This window comes from Struthio camelus, chromosome 24 (assembly GCF_040807025.1).
Source record: "Struthio camelus isolate bStrCam1 chromosome 24, bStrCam1.hap1, whole genome shotgun sequence".
Classification (NCBI taxonomy): Eukaryota; Metazoa; Chordata; class Aves; order Struthioniformes; family Struthionidae; genus Struthio; species Struthio camelus.
The window spans coordinates 6409456-6424252 of NC_090965.1; the positions used below are offsets into that span (position 1 = coordinate 6409456).

At 46.0% G+C, this 14797-nt stretch overlaps 1 long non-coding RNA gene across 2 annotated transcripts in view; it reads right to left on the reverse strand.

Annotated features, from left to right (window-relative positions):
* Nucleotides 1-59: 59 nt before the first annotated feature.
* LOC138062112 (uncharacterized) overlaps nucleotides 60-14797 on the reverse strand; it is a 32287-nt gene continuing 17549 nt past the window's right edge. Inside the window, exons 2-4 of one of the 2 annotated variants that reach the window (XR_011136144.1) lie at nucleotides 8582-8659; nucleotides 6201-6320; nucleotides 60-3371 (exon numbers count right to left, since the gene is read on the reverse strand). This is a non-coding gene — a long non-coding RNA (uncharacterized lncRNA). The remainder of the gene's footprint in view (nucleotides 3372-6200; nucleotides 6321-8581; nucleotides 8660-14797) is intronic. The other variant, XR_011136145.1, reaches the window with a different exon arrangement.

The window sequence follows — 14797 nt, forward strand, 5'->3', positions numbered from 1 at the left end:
GGGGGGCGCTGCCATGGTGGAGGAAGCGGCGCGGGGGGGCTGGCTCCGGCCGCCCCCCCCCGGTATCGCCCCGTCTCTCAGCAATCCCCCATCGACCCCTTCTTTCACCCCCTTTATTCTCAGGGCGCTCCCATGTGCCTAAGGCGGTGCCGAGCTGTCAGAAGAGCCAGCTGTGTGCCCAGGGCACGGCCACCCCGTCCGAACGGGACAGTCCTGGAACTGACTGGAAGGTTTCCATCTTCATCTACCTCTTCTTTACAACTTCATTATTTAGTTCTATAGTTTGTTTTGTTTTGTTTTATGTCCAGAATCCTTCAAGGCTATGAACATAATCTGCTGTGTGCATACCCCAAGCAGGTCCCTACTGAGCCTGCTTGCTTCCAGAAGTTACCCTCGTGCTGTCACTGGTGCGGCTCCACAGAAGATAGCAACCTCAGTGTCTGCAGAGATAAGGGTTGTCAGGCATTGCTGCTTTTTCAAATAATTAACAATAGTTTGGAAATACTAGCCTTTTCAAATTGTGTACTGAGCAGCTGTTTACGCTTCCTATTTTTCAGGGAAAACACAGACTTTCAAATAACTTTGTACTGTGACTTCCACAGCATAGTAGGCATCTCAAATGGGAACGCTAGGTACTGCTCTAATGGACACGATAACTAAGAATTGGCTCTGTGATGCCAGGTAAGGAGAGTGGTGCCAGTGGGACTGAGGTGGCTCCCTGCAGGTCCAGAAGTACATGCTTAGGATTTGCTCTGGACTGGTACCTGAGCCCACGTCTACTTGCTCTAATTGCTTTTGGGTATGGAGATTAGAGGCAACTGAATATAATTCCGGCCGCATGGCTCTCTCTTGTGTTACTGGCTACAGAAATTGGGATGTTCTGACTTTCCTAGGCAACTCAGTTCAGTCAGACTTGTCTCCTTTGAATATCCTTGAGGGTACTTCTTACATGCCCCCAAACTTCCTAATGTCTTCTTTTCAAAATATTTTATTTTCCAAGCAGAGCATGGAATCACTCCTACTTTCTGGATTGCTTGTGTGTCAGATGTGAAGACTTACAGTTGCTTTTTATCAGCAGAAGACCAGGAAGAGCCAGAAAACAGTCTATAAAATGTACAACAGATTCTATAATTGGAAGACCAGGATAATGGATCGCCTTCAAGTTTGCACATTTAAAAATTCCCCATTGAATTGAAAACATACTAGGAAACTTTAGCTCAGGAGGTCTGTTTTTACGAAAGTTCATACAGGTTGTGAAAAGGAATGTGTCTGAATGAGGTGACTGGCCCATATAACCCTCTGACCATCCGTCACTGGGATGGTGCTGTACTATGGCAATTGCAGCAGCAGTGGAAGCAAATGATTAATTACAATCATAAATGTTCAAGGTGAGAAATACCTTCTAGATTATCTACTTCTCTCACTCTGCTGCTTTCCATTATTCCCTGCAAGTTTTGACTGCCTTATCATCTGAAATGAAGCATCTCAGTAGTACATACACTCCTGTAACACTCCTTTGCTCAGGGCAGTATATTCCATTTAATAGTGCCGTGTTACTGGGCAAAGACCATTCTGGGTGTACTGCGGAATGATAAAGGGACTCAGACTGAGATAAGCCGAAATTCAACTCATAGCAGCAATCCCCGTCTGGAATCGTAGGGGAGAATATTCATGTTCAGAACGGAATGGAGAAATGGAATTTGTAAAAATTGAGGAATTTGTAGAAATTGAGGACTTTGGGGATGCAGTGTCATATAAAGGGGACGCAACTGGAACATCTCTGATGAGTTCTGCTGGAGTACTCCTCAGTATATACACGTATATCCATTTTGAGTTAAGGAACAAAGACCCAAAGGAGTTAGCGACTGAGTCATCTGCCATATAAGTTACTTCTGTGTATGCCATTTCGACACGTTTGGTACTTTTTAGTATTTTCAGTCATCTAAAAACACAGTCTTTTAATCAAGAACAAACATACATAGTTAATAATCAAGCAAAACAAGACTGAAGTCTTTGTTCTCTGTGTTCAGGTGGTGTTTTTTTGCAAACGAAAAAATCTTTTTGATCAGAGGTTTAGAAGTTCAAAATACTACTCATGGCAGTGGACGCAAAGGTCACATATATAACACACTCAGTAGATTTCACACACTAGAATCCTCTTTCTACGCTTGTACAGATGGCTTTCATTTTCTGCAAGGTATATAGTTCATTGCCCGTTAGATGTCTTTCCCTCTCCTGGTCTTTCTTTAATCAGCTAGAATATTGGCTGGGGAGACATGTTCTAGCTACGTATTCTTAATGATAGCATCATCATTGATTTGTTGTGGTGAATGCACTGGGAATACCAGACAGCATGGTGATAATGACCTATAGGAAAAGGAAGAGATCAATCCTGTCCCTGTCTTGAAAGAAAAAAATTGAAGAATCTATGGAAGAGATTTCTGTGGACCAGGCAGCTGGTTTTAATCTGGGATGACCTCTTGTGCTCCACTCCTTCACTCTTTCATTGTGAGCAGCATCCCCCCTTTTGTACAAGGAAAGCAAAGGACCTCATGTCCCACATTTATAGTAAAAATAGACAGCAGCTATTTTCTTTAATCAGGCAAAGGGAAACCACAGCGCTGGGTTCTTGATCCCTCTGTTTTCTGGGCTGTGCCTTTTGAAATTGAAAGTTTCAGGCCCTATTCCAGACTTCATGGTCTTTCTCCCATTTCCCAGTGTTGGCACGGTGGTTCGGCTGAAGCCGGCCTTGGTGGCAACCATGGGCCATAGGACACGGAGGGGGGAAGATGAAGCCTGTTGCATAAGAAAGTGTTCCTTCCAGATGATGACTTGGCAAAACTGGTGCTTCTGCAAGCCACATTATCAGGCTAGAAAGGCAAATTACAGACTGCAGGCATCCTGAAAAGCCTATTGTGTGGGTGTGCGGAGGGAAAAGAGAAAATTCCAGGAAAACCAAATTTTGGTCACTGTTGTCCATAGATAGTCAACTTCCTGGCTTTGGCAGTAGACAGCACAGCAATATTAAAAAAGGAAATTCCTTCAGAGTAAAAATAAAAAAAACTGATGGTTTCTAGGCTTCCAGGATCTCAGACCAGCAATGTTATTCTTTGCTGAATCATAAAGGGGCTCATTTTTTTGGTATGATGATAATGAATTAAAGAGAGTCACCAGCAGCTGGAGCTTTTAAAGGAGCACTGTAGATGCAGGTCTGATTCTCAGCTGATGGTCAGCTGGTATCACACTTAGGCTTGGATCAAGGTTAAAGCCATTTATCAGGCTGGTTATTCAACAGGGCCATTTCTGTAAGCTCTTCTCTGAAGAAGGGTTTCAGCTGGCAATGTCACTTTGCATCAGCAGTGGGCCTGGCCCTAGAGGATGTCAACAAAGGATCAGTATCTTCTCTACGCTGCTTTCTGATTTCATATATTTTATAGCTGTGTTTCATCCGATTTTGATCTACCATGAGCTAAGCCATCTTCTTCCTTGGTCATACTGCAACTACAGCATCATCAGTGACATCAAAATGAAACTGCTTAACATACATCAAGGACCTGAAAACCAAATCCAATGAGCAAATAACTACATAATTTGCTGCAGGAAATCCCCAAAATAAAATGAAAAACAGGTACCATTTTGTGCATGTGAGAGAAAGAGCGAAGGCAGTACTTCACCCTTGCTATTTTAGGATTTCAAAGTACTTCACAAATCTTAATCTGTTAGATTTCACATCCAGTTTCCCCTAAAGTGGAGGGATATTGCAACCATTCCCAGCAGGAAAGAATAAGGGCTCTGGCGTACAAGGGCAGCAAATCATGCGGTGGCAGTTTGGTGTCGCTGTCTGCGATTGCCAGAAGTCCTTGCCCCTTTAGAAGGAGGTGGCTCAGCTTACGGTCGGCCATACACACATAAACTGCTGATAAAGACAGGCTGGTATTAGCAGGTCAGGCTGTGGAGCATACACCCTCATCTGCTGCACTGCAGCAGCAGGGCAGATGGCTGCAGGGAGACAGCACGTCAGCCCGTCGCAGACATCTGCTTTAGTTGCCCATGAATCAGAGGCCACAGGCACAAGGAGTTAAGTCATCTTCCCAGACTCATTCAGTCATTCCCTGGTTCAGTGGACAGGGGAGTCCAGGATTTCCTGGTCCTGCTCCCATGTTTAAACACAAGACAACTGTCTCCCTCCATTGCTGGCTCGCTCTCCTTCTTCATATCTTATTCATTCTTTACTTAGAAAAGTACTTCCACTGACTTGAAGGGAAGTTTGGTTGACTGCAAGTTCAGCATTGGAGGATTTGACCCAGGGGATGTGTTTCCTAATAGCTTTCCTATTACTGGCAACCACAGCATTCCCTTTCCTCTGACTTGGGCAGACTTTTGAATACAATTAATTAGTTCAGAGTGATATCATCTGAACACTGGATCTCAGCAACGCTTAGATGTATCCAGTTATGATACATATGAGCCTTCTGAAGAAGAAAGCGTGCTGCTTCAAAGGTCAAAACACAGCTTTCCTATTAACGCAAAAATATGATTATTTAGAGGGACTCTTGGTACAGCTTGGACCAATTGTCTGTTTAAAGCAAAATAAAAGTGTGACTGTTGATACTGCTTGAGTTTATGCTGTATCCAGCCCTTTTATATCTGAGCATGCCTGCTCCTGGGATATATATCAGTTTAATAATACTAGCCTCATAACTAAGATTATTAAAGGAAAGCAATAGTTGGATGTAGAGGAGCTCTTCGCTTAAGTAGCTTGCAAAACAGAATGAAAAAGTGATTGGAAAAAGGTGTGAATGGAGGCAAGAGAAATATTTATACATAAGGACTTAGCAAACGATGCACTATGTCTTTTGGAAAATCATTTAGAAGAAAATTTCCAAAAGTGGCTATGGCTTTGGAGTATCTTCATTTCTGAGCACCTGAGCCAGATTTGACTCCAGTGGAGCCCAGCCAGTTTGAACCAGCTAATAATTTGGGCCAACAGAGATTTAAATGTAGTTTCACCTGACTTTTTATGAAAAGCATTAGAGCAATTTTGTCTTCATCTGTCATTTTAGCAGCTGTTTTTCTGCCTTAGTTCCCTTTTCCTAGCGAAATCTAAAATTAGGTCACATTTTCATTGACTCAAACTTGTACCGTAGTCAGCCATCCCCAGGTGAATGTTCAGTTTTGTTCCCAAATCAGGCATTTTAGAAACCAGCCAAATTCAGCTGGTAAAGACAGAAAGAAAGATTGTAGAAAAAAAATGCAAAGCTGAAACCAATAAATTTCAAAAAGCAAACTGCGCTTGGAAAGCCCCCAGTAGAGGTATATTTAGTTCATTTCAGGGGATTATCTGTGGTTGCCAATTTATGCAAATTGTTAAAAAAAAAAAAAAAAACCTGCCCTGAAATTTTACATATAAAATACTTCTTTTTTACAACACCCTTCCCTTGTCCATCCTTCCTGCCCTCTCCTGCCCTGCCCTGAATTGATCTTGTTGCCCATGTCTTGTGCACCCTATTCTGTAGATTAGTTGCGTGTTTGGGTTTTTCTAAGAATTTTTGGTTGCATGATATTTTTTCATTTGATGTGGCAACCCCAGTGCCTGGCACCTGTTTGCCAATGCAAACTGCCAGTCAGAGCCAGCTCGAGGCTTATTAGCAGTGCGGGCAAAAAGGGAATTTGCAATGGCTGTAGCTAAGAAAGCACCAGTTATGCCGGGTGAAGTGATGAGGAAAGAGAAATTGGCTCAGCTGGAACAGGAGCAGGGAGAAGGGAAAAGCCTGGAAAGCTGGGCTCGGTGCTGCTGCTACAAGAAGTTAAGGGGAGTATCCGCTATGAAATTGTTTGCAGCGCATCCTGCCTCTGTGTCCCAAGCCTTTGCTGCATGGGAGCACCCAGCTAGATTTTCCAGGATCCTGCATAGGCAAAGTGGGCAGCTAAATCACGCAGTAGGGCTGGAGCTGGCGAGCATTCATGAGGCAGTGCAGTCTGCCAAACCGAGCACTGGATTGGCAGTCAGGACAGCTAGATTTTAATCTTGACTTGCCGTGATGTTAAATAGGGACAGGCACTGGGCAGGTCTCTGCACAAGTCTGGATTACAAGGCTGAGTGTTTGTCCCCTTTATGGGAGCAGAGAGGATCATGTGCAGGGCAAGGTGCTGCTGCCCAAGCGATGGGGTGGAAGGGGTGCTTGAAATAGGTGTGCTACCTGCTGCTGAGCTGGAAACTCTGTGGACAACCTCTGAGCTGGGGCCAGCGATGAGAAAGCAGGAATCTTATGACAACAGTGGAGTCTGTGCTAGATTTGGTTCCTCGGAGGGAGGGTTTTCTGTAAAAGAGAGGACTATGCTGTGTATGCGTGTCAGAGAGAAAGTTTTGGGGGAGAAGAAAGAAAACAATTGATACCCCACTCACTTCCCCCACTTGTGGTGCACCTGCTTGCTGTTCCCTTCCAGCACGGGCCAAGTATACGCTGCAAGAGCTTTGAACTAGAGGCAAACCCTTCCAGGCGAGAAACCTTTACCATGAGCTTTCTGGCTACACTTGGTTCACCCTTGGTGTAACTGAAAGGAAACATCTTGTATCAACACTGCATCAGCCTGCCGGAATGTGCCCACACAGCCAGCGTGCGCAGGCCTGTGCGGTTGTCATGTCCAAGCTCACCAAACATCCATCATGTGTACCTGCAAGTGCAGGGCAACCTGCGTACACTCCCTGGGACGATCATGGCCTGCACGTCCGTGCTATCGAAGCTCCCCTCTGCACAACCGGGGCAGGGCTCATGTGAGCAGGGCTCTGTTCCCTTGTGTCCTGCTTGCCAAAACACATCCTATGCTTAGCTTTTGCACAACACAACGTAGACCCTTTGAGATTGAGCTGCAGCCTGGAAAATCGCTAGTAATATGGACAGAAAGTGCAAGGCTGGGAGTCTATGACTGCTGCTCTATCTGCTCTTCCCTTCGCAGGGGAAAAGAGGGATCTGAATTTTACTCGCTGGCTGCTATATTTGTGGCAGGGAGGATTTTTGACAGCACAGTGGGGTTATTAGCAGCTGCTGTGTCTGTGCATACTTGGACTTTCTGTGCATGACAGACCCTCAACTCTGAAACCCTGGGGACAGTCCCAAGAGTGCAGCATCTCTGCTGTCAACCTGGCTCTACCACAGTAAGTCAATGCATACCTACTGTTTGCATCCTTCTCTATTCTAGGAGCGAACAAGTACGCTCATCCCTCCAGTTCAAATTGCAGATCCAAAGGAGGAAAATAACCTGGCACTTCTTTAGAGACCTACAAACCACAGTGATTTAAGTACGGGGGGAAGGGAATGTTACACCTCTGCTTTAGTAAATGGAAATAAAATGCAATCCACACCACCTCACAAGCTATAGTTAGAAGATAACCTGCAGCTTCTAAGGCAAGTCTCCTTCCCTAAGTGTTGGACCATGCTCCAAGAACAGCTTTTCATGAAGACACAAATGTCACTGTGTTGCTTGTGATCCTCATATCCAGTTATCTCTGCCTATCGCAGTAGATTCATATAGATCAAATCCTTTTGAGATGCTAGTATCCATAATAAAATAGGGACATACTTCTCCCAGCAGTTCTGGTAGTTATCTATGTATGCTTCTGCTTTCATATCATCAGTAATTACTGACATTAACAACATGCTAATGAGATACATTCTGTAAAAGGCATACACATCACTGGGCCAACAGTATCCCCGTTATATTTGTGCAGAGCATTGGTAAACTCATTCCAGCATTACAGTGGTAGCCTAATATGTGAACCATTTCTTCCAGCATTAAGCTATTGCTTTGCATTTGCTCTGAGCCTTTCAGCCTAGCAGTTACTGCTGCTACCTGTCCACCCTTCCCTCTCACAGCATCACAGAAATGAAGAAGATATTTATCCCCTCCTAAGTCATCATAAGGTGAAACCATAGTGGTTTACATGGCAGTGCTGTGCTGGAACAATTGGTACTGTGTCCTCTTCAACCATTTCTACTACAGAGCCAGGCCCTAGCTGTACCCGCCACCAAAAGAAAAGTCAACACCCAAAACCAGGCACCTGGGAAAGAGGAACATGCTGCTGCTGCACTGCAGTGCGCCTTTGTCCTCCCCTCCCCTCGACCCCAGTTAGCAGCTTGTGCTCATGCCCAGTACGTGTGAGGCAGAATTACTGTCCTTCTAACTTGATTACAAGAGCCCGGGCAAAAGAGAATCAGATCTACTGCAATGCAACACCAAAGTCAGACTCCTAGCAGGATATTGTTTGTAGCAATTATAATATGAGCTTCCTTCCCACTGTGGACTGACAAACAAATAGGTTCCTGCAATCAGGCATGAGTGCTTCTGAATTTATTTTTGTAGCTCTACAGCATTATTTATAAGGTGAGCTGGCAGACCATGTCCCCAAAACAAGTGTTAATGTCTGGATGGTGAACGGCCTGCTGTATGTGTTGGGTGCTGGGCCCAGTCCTCTTTCAGGAGTGGAAGACCTGAAAGCAGGCTTTTGGAGATATGCTGTACCCTAAGTGGCTGCTGACACAAGAATTAACATATACTATCTGGTGTACACTAAATAACTCACCGTTGCTGCCAGTATTTTGAGACTGCACCAGGAAGCACCGAAGGGGAAAAGATCAGGGGATGGCAGTGCTTAGTAGACCTGCAAAGGAACGAAGGAGCATCCCCACTTAGAGATGAGGAAACTGAGGCAGACAGCACTGAAATGATTTGCTCATCACTCCCCACCAGATGAGTGCCAGGCCTGGACAGACAGCCTGCAATTTCCAAGCCCTAGTGTGCCATTCTGTCTGCCCAAGACGAGGCTCAGAGCTGACACCACTGCAGTTGAAAAGGGCACGCGCACAGCACCACCGCTGTGTCCCACTTAGGCGTGTCCTCGTGCGCTTAGTGTTGTGACACAGCTCTCTCTCCCCATGCATCGATCCATATGGCACTCACTTGCACATATTTTCCACTGCTCTGCAATACAGGGCAGTAAAGATGCTGAGCAGTCTCTCACTCTTCTCTGGGTGATTTCCCAAAGCCCCGCAAACACAAGGACCTTGCAAAAGAAACTACCATTGTTGACTCCTCTTCACCTCTTCAGCAGGGGAGCCTCTTGCCCCTATGCCTATCTTTCCAGTGTTTGTCCAGGCTCAGAGCAATAAGTGCAGAACCGAACTGCCCCATCATCAGAGCCACTGATTATCTGCACAGCTTGGGACAGGCAGCAGCGAGCCTGGGGCTTGCCAGGCCTAATGGGAACTGTAATTACCATAAAAATGTCCCCTTCTCCCTAATACATTTGGGCCAAAGCCCACTGCAATCAGCAAAAAGATGCTGGCCCAGCAGCTTTAGAAGAGGCTGGAGATGCTGGAACTGGAGATATTTTGGACCTTACAGTGTTATGCACCGCCAGGTAAACGGTTGTCGCAGGGGCACTGCAGGGATTATCTAGCTGCGCCAGAGGATGTGATCTCTCTGGAAAGGAATGGTCCTTTCCATCTGAAAACCTATGATGGAATTACAGAACATGTGACATAGATGAACATGGGGAACGTGGGGACACGGAAACGCAGGTCATCATGGCCCAGCAGGTGCAGAGGTGTGCTGGCTTTGCTGTTTGTTGACCTGGAATGCCCCTGCCTTTGTTCTGCAAATGTGAATTTTGAACAGAGATCTCTGGAGTCTCCTTTGGCTTTTCCTCCATCTGTGTTTTGGACTGGCTCCTCAGTTACAGCCTGGTCTCCTGGCCAACCTGAACTTGTTAGTGTGACCCTAGAGAGAAGAAAAGGAGCGATACTGCTATATCACCCAGTGCTCCAGGGCAAGCAGGAGAGAACTGAGAGGGTGGAGAGTTGCAAGCAGCCAGTGAAAGAAGCATGCAGAGAATTGGGCAAAGCAAGCAAGATGAACTGCATTACTCTGTTCATCCTGTGACAAATGTGCAAGGCTCAGCTGGCAAGGTGACAGGAGGAAATGGCCCCATCAGATTCAGCCAAGGAACTTTCATTTCCCAGGCTGAGCTCTGAGTGGCCCACATGATGGAAAGCAGAGTGACTTGTTTCTCCTCCCACCTGAGCTCCAGGGGCTGCTTGCATTCAGAAAAGGCAAACATCAAATTGGCAAGAAATTTTGACTTCTCAGCCCAGGCGGAGACAGAAGCTGGGAAAATGCATGCACGCTTAGAGAGCCAGGGAGAGAGACAGAAAAGGGAACAGAAGGAGAGAAAAAATAAAAGCTAGATCAAGGGCTGAATTCTCAAAGGCCCTCAGCAGCCAGCAGATCCCTTTGTTCTCAAGGCAGTGGTGGAAGAAGCAGGGTCTGGATTATTCTCAGTGACAACTGAGCTTTTTTAGAAACCTGCTCCCTCCCTTTCTGTGTCCAAGATGAAGATTTCACTGAGGCATGATTCTGTTTGATTTAAAGGTATAATCCTGTGGTCATCGATGTAATGCACAGTTCTGGTTTTCTGACCAGAGGCTTCAAGAGACTCACCGCCCTCCCTTAAAGCAGCCATCTGGGAACGCACACCAGGCCCAGGGCACTCTGAAACGACTTGGTCATCAATCTTCTGGAGGACCTGGCCTCTCAGTCATGTGCTGGAGTGGTCTTGCCCTGTTTGGCAGCTGACAGGCCATCCGTCCTCATAGCACAAAATGTGAGGGTAGAGAGGGGGGAGGTGGCAGAGCCAGCCTTTTGACAACAGTTTGAGCACTTGGGACAGACAGTCAAACACACAACACAGCAGCTCTGTTCCCGGGAAACGCTGACTGAGGAGTTCAGCTCCCGTCTTGATCCCAGCAAGGCTGGGGAGCGCAGTCGGTTTGTAGTTGCCTCAGAGAGTTACCAAAAGACCGCAGGCTTCCCTTGCCAGAAAAGGATGAACTCCTGATTGCTACAAATCAGGAAGGAATAGGAGGCTTGACAGGGCTATAATCAGTTTTGAAGTGGTGGGAGAAGATAATAAAGAGACCTCATAGCTACTTAAATCTGTTCTATGCTCTGCGATTCAAAGGCATTAGCCAAGGAAACTGGAGTGACCGCAGGCTGAGGGTCTCTTTGATGAAACAGCTACCGAAAGAGGAGAAAGAGGACTCCTCTCCTCGCCTTATCTTGAGAGAGGCTGGAGTGACCCTGGGGCATGGGAGAAGACAAAACATGACCCTCCTTCAGCACCTGTTTGGGAAAGATGTTTCCTCCACATTGGCTATGCGCAGTGAATAGCCAGGCAACAAAGAGACCCATCGGTGCTGCCACCACCCTACGGAGGCCCGAGGCTCCCCCATGAAATCCGTTGGCTCGCCTGGCTCTGCTGAAGGGCATCAATGCATCACTTGCTATTTTGGACAGAGCCCCTTTCCTGTGGTCACGCTCCAGGGCTGAAGAGTTGTACGCAGATTTGCAGTTACCACTTGGCTGCCTGATTTAAGATGCAGCTGTTTGGTCACTCGGGGGAATCAGTCGGTCCCCTCTCCTACACACAGGGATAGCAGGCAGCTCCCTTGTACCCAGGAAAGGATGAGGCAACGTACTGCTGCATAAAACACAGCTGAATATAGAAGGGCTTAATTCTGGAACAAAAACTGTGACCAGCTCAGTGGAGGCAGGAGCAGATTCTACTTGAAAAAAAAAAAAAAACCCTTCACTGGCAACTGTAGTGAAAGGAATAAGATCCGAGTCTTCTTAGCAAACTGCTGGGTCTGGGAGTGTTTGAAAGGTTTCCTAGAGACAACAGTGCAGTGCATGGAAATGTTTTCCATTTGCAACAGCACTCCTACCTCATCCCTCTCAGTGCACCAACGTAAGCATGACCTTTTGGGGTTTGACAGCTAACAACCAGTCCTGGCTCCTGCCACTTCCTTTTGAGCCTGCAATGTGAACTTCTTGTGATCCCTAAGGAAGATGACAAGCCAGAAAAAGGGCTTGGACATTCTCTGGATATCAAGACTATCTTGTATTATAAAAAGCTTGAGAGGAGATGTTAAACCATACCAGTATGAGCTCTTGTGGGAGGTAAATTATCCCTAGTCTATTTACTGCCTTCCTCTGCTTCTCTTGGAGAGGAAGAAGAGGAGGTTCCTTCTCTTGTTAAAGGAACCTTAGGTCTGATCAGCACAGCAATTTTCTAATTATCTATTATATTTTAAAGTATCTATTTTTTAGGTATCTTAGCAAGAGAATGAGGAGCATTATCTCCCTTCCCCAGACAATACGGTGTACAATAAAAATGTGTAATAGATGTTTACAAAGGAAAGAAGAAGTATGTATTGGAAAGAGCCAAGAACTTGGCATCAAGGCTCCAGGGTTCATTTCCTAGTTCTTTTGCTGCCTTGCTTGGTCACTCAGGCAGCCTACTTAGCCGCTACATGCCTCAGTTTCCCTCCAGCCAAATGAGATAGTGGTGAAAATCCAGCTGAGGGAAGTACATAAGTCTTCATTGAATTCAGTGGAACTGCTGCCAGATATTCTAAAGTGCACGTGTACAAGTGAAGTTCAGGCAAATGCATTTATTCTGCACTTACCTGGCAGTGAGCCTGCTCTATTCATATTTAGGTGCTTATTCATTAATGGTGTTCAATCATTAATGGTGTTAAAGACCTTCAAGATGTCAGAAAATTCCCAGATGAAAGATGCTACAAGATTATCTTTTCAAAACAACTTTATAAACATTTAGGCAAAGGATCTAATTCTCTTTGAAAATGACATGCTGTAATGGAATGACTTGGATCAGACCCTTGGAAAGGCATCTAGTAATTAACTTGGTGTAAATTAATCAGCTTTAGTCAGGATTTAGAGACTTTAATTGCTGAGTGCTAGCTTTTGTAGTGACAACTCCCAGAAAGCACTTTGAAGTGGCCTGCCTACTTGCAGTGGTACAAGTTCCAGGATTGAGGAACCAACAGCTATTATTTGCCTTACAATGGGTATAAAAGCACTCCCCACCCCGAGATCTGAGCCTTTTGAGCTGAGTGCTGTATATGCACACAAGGGGAGACTAAAGAGGTGCCAGTCTCACTAGATAAGACAGATAAAGGAGATGCATGAGGAACTGACTGCAAAGGGAGAGAGAGCAAGAACAACTCTGGCTGCCAAAGGGGCAGTCCCACTCTCCCCCCTTCCCAATGCCAGTCCTTGTCCCTTCCTTGCACTGGGGCTAGCCTTTGTGCCAACTGCCCTGTTTGGATAAGGTTAACCTCAGCTAGATGAGGGACAAGATCCAGTTGACTGCAGAGTTGCACTAATGTTAGAGCCACAGTAAGGGAGTGGGCAGGAGCAAGTGGAATCAGGTGGGGTTCTCCATTTGTTCCGTCTCTTGATAACAGCTTTACTCCTTTCACTTTGCAAAGGATGTTGCTGTAGCAATTAAATTTAAGGATAACTATATTTAAATTAGTATACATTCAAAAAAACCCAAGTTATTATAAAGCACCTCATGTGGTACAACAACTAGGTTGCCTCCACAGCTCAAGGAGGATTTACATTGGTGAAGCATGGACTAGACCTACATCTCCTGAGCCTCAGTGCAGTGCAGTGGTTACCAGGTCAGGCAGCCGTTCTACGGAGCAAACAGGTACACTGAATAAGTGATAGCAGTAATAAAGGAAATGCTCATTACCACGTGAAGTGCAGGAACCAAGACTACTGTAATTAAGTAAAAAAGGAAATCAGAGCTGGGTCACTAGAGCCTAAACATGGAAGAGAAAAGAACTAAGCTGGGGAAAAAATAATAATGATATTCTCAAGGCCCCACAAAGATAACTATCACAGGCTACACCCCAGCTGACCCCATGTCACCCTGGTACATGCCTACTGAAAGTGCAACTCCTTAACTGGCAGGGTGGGGCTGCAAACATCTGTACCGGGGATCTGTCCCTCCGCCAGCCACAGCAACAGCTGGAAACGGCTTGAGAGAAAGAAAAACCTCATCAAAACAAGAAACTTTAGAGGATGTTTTTCTCCAAAGAGCTGGGAAAGTGCTTTATTTTCTACCTGAAAATAAATATATATGTATTTTATGTCCTACCCCGTTGCTCTGTCTCCCCTTGTTCATCTCAAGGTCATGCTGTCCTGCCTGTATGTTGTGCTTTGTGGTGTGGAAGAGGCAGGATTTGGCTGTGATCATAATAAAGGGGAATTTTTACTGAGGCTGCTGGACATAAACACACCCTGTGGTCCTCTCTGTCTGTCTAGGCCCTGTCTATGCAGCCTAGGCTTACCGCAATGGGTCTCCCTATGCTGTGGCATGGATTGGAGCTGGGCAGGAAACATTTTTCCCATCCCACAAAAATCTTCCTGTTGTGCATCAGGATGAACCCAAGACCTTTCAGAGTTTCTAGCTTTGTTTTCTGAAGACGTGAGCCGTATGCAATCATGCTATGCGTGTCTGTCATTCTCTCCCATAAGTTTTCAATCTTCTAGCCAAGTTCAAGGCCAAGATCTGCCTCCTCTAGGCAATTCTGAATCCATGCTCCTCATGCCCAAGAGAGATGGCTACAGCCAGTCATAGCGGGGTCACCCTTTCTCTTGTCCCAACATACACTTATGTGCAGGTAAAGAAAAAACATTTTCCTCATAGGAAACCTTTGCAGTAGGGAATTTCAGGCAGCTCCAGCAGGGGTGCAGCAAGCAGGGCTGTGGGCTGCTCACCACTGATCATCACCTGCCTGCCGGGGCAGAACAAGGTTGAAATGCAGCCGGCCTGCCGACCCGCGGGCGCCAGGGGCCACAGTGGGCTCTGCATGTAGCAGGGCATAGATTGGCGGCAGCTCTTCTCCAGCACTCCAGCTCGCAGGCA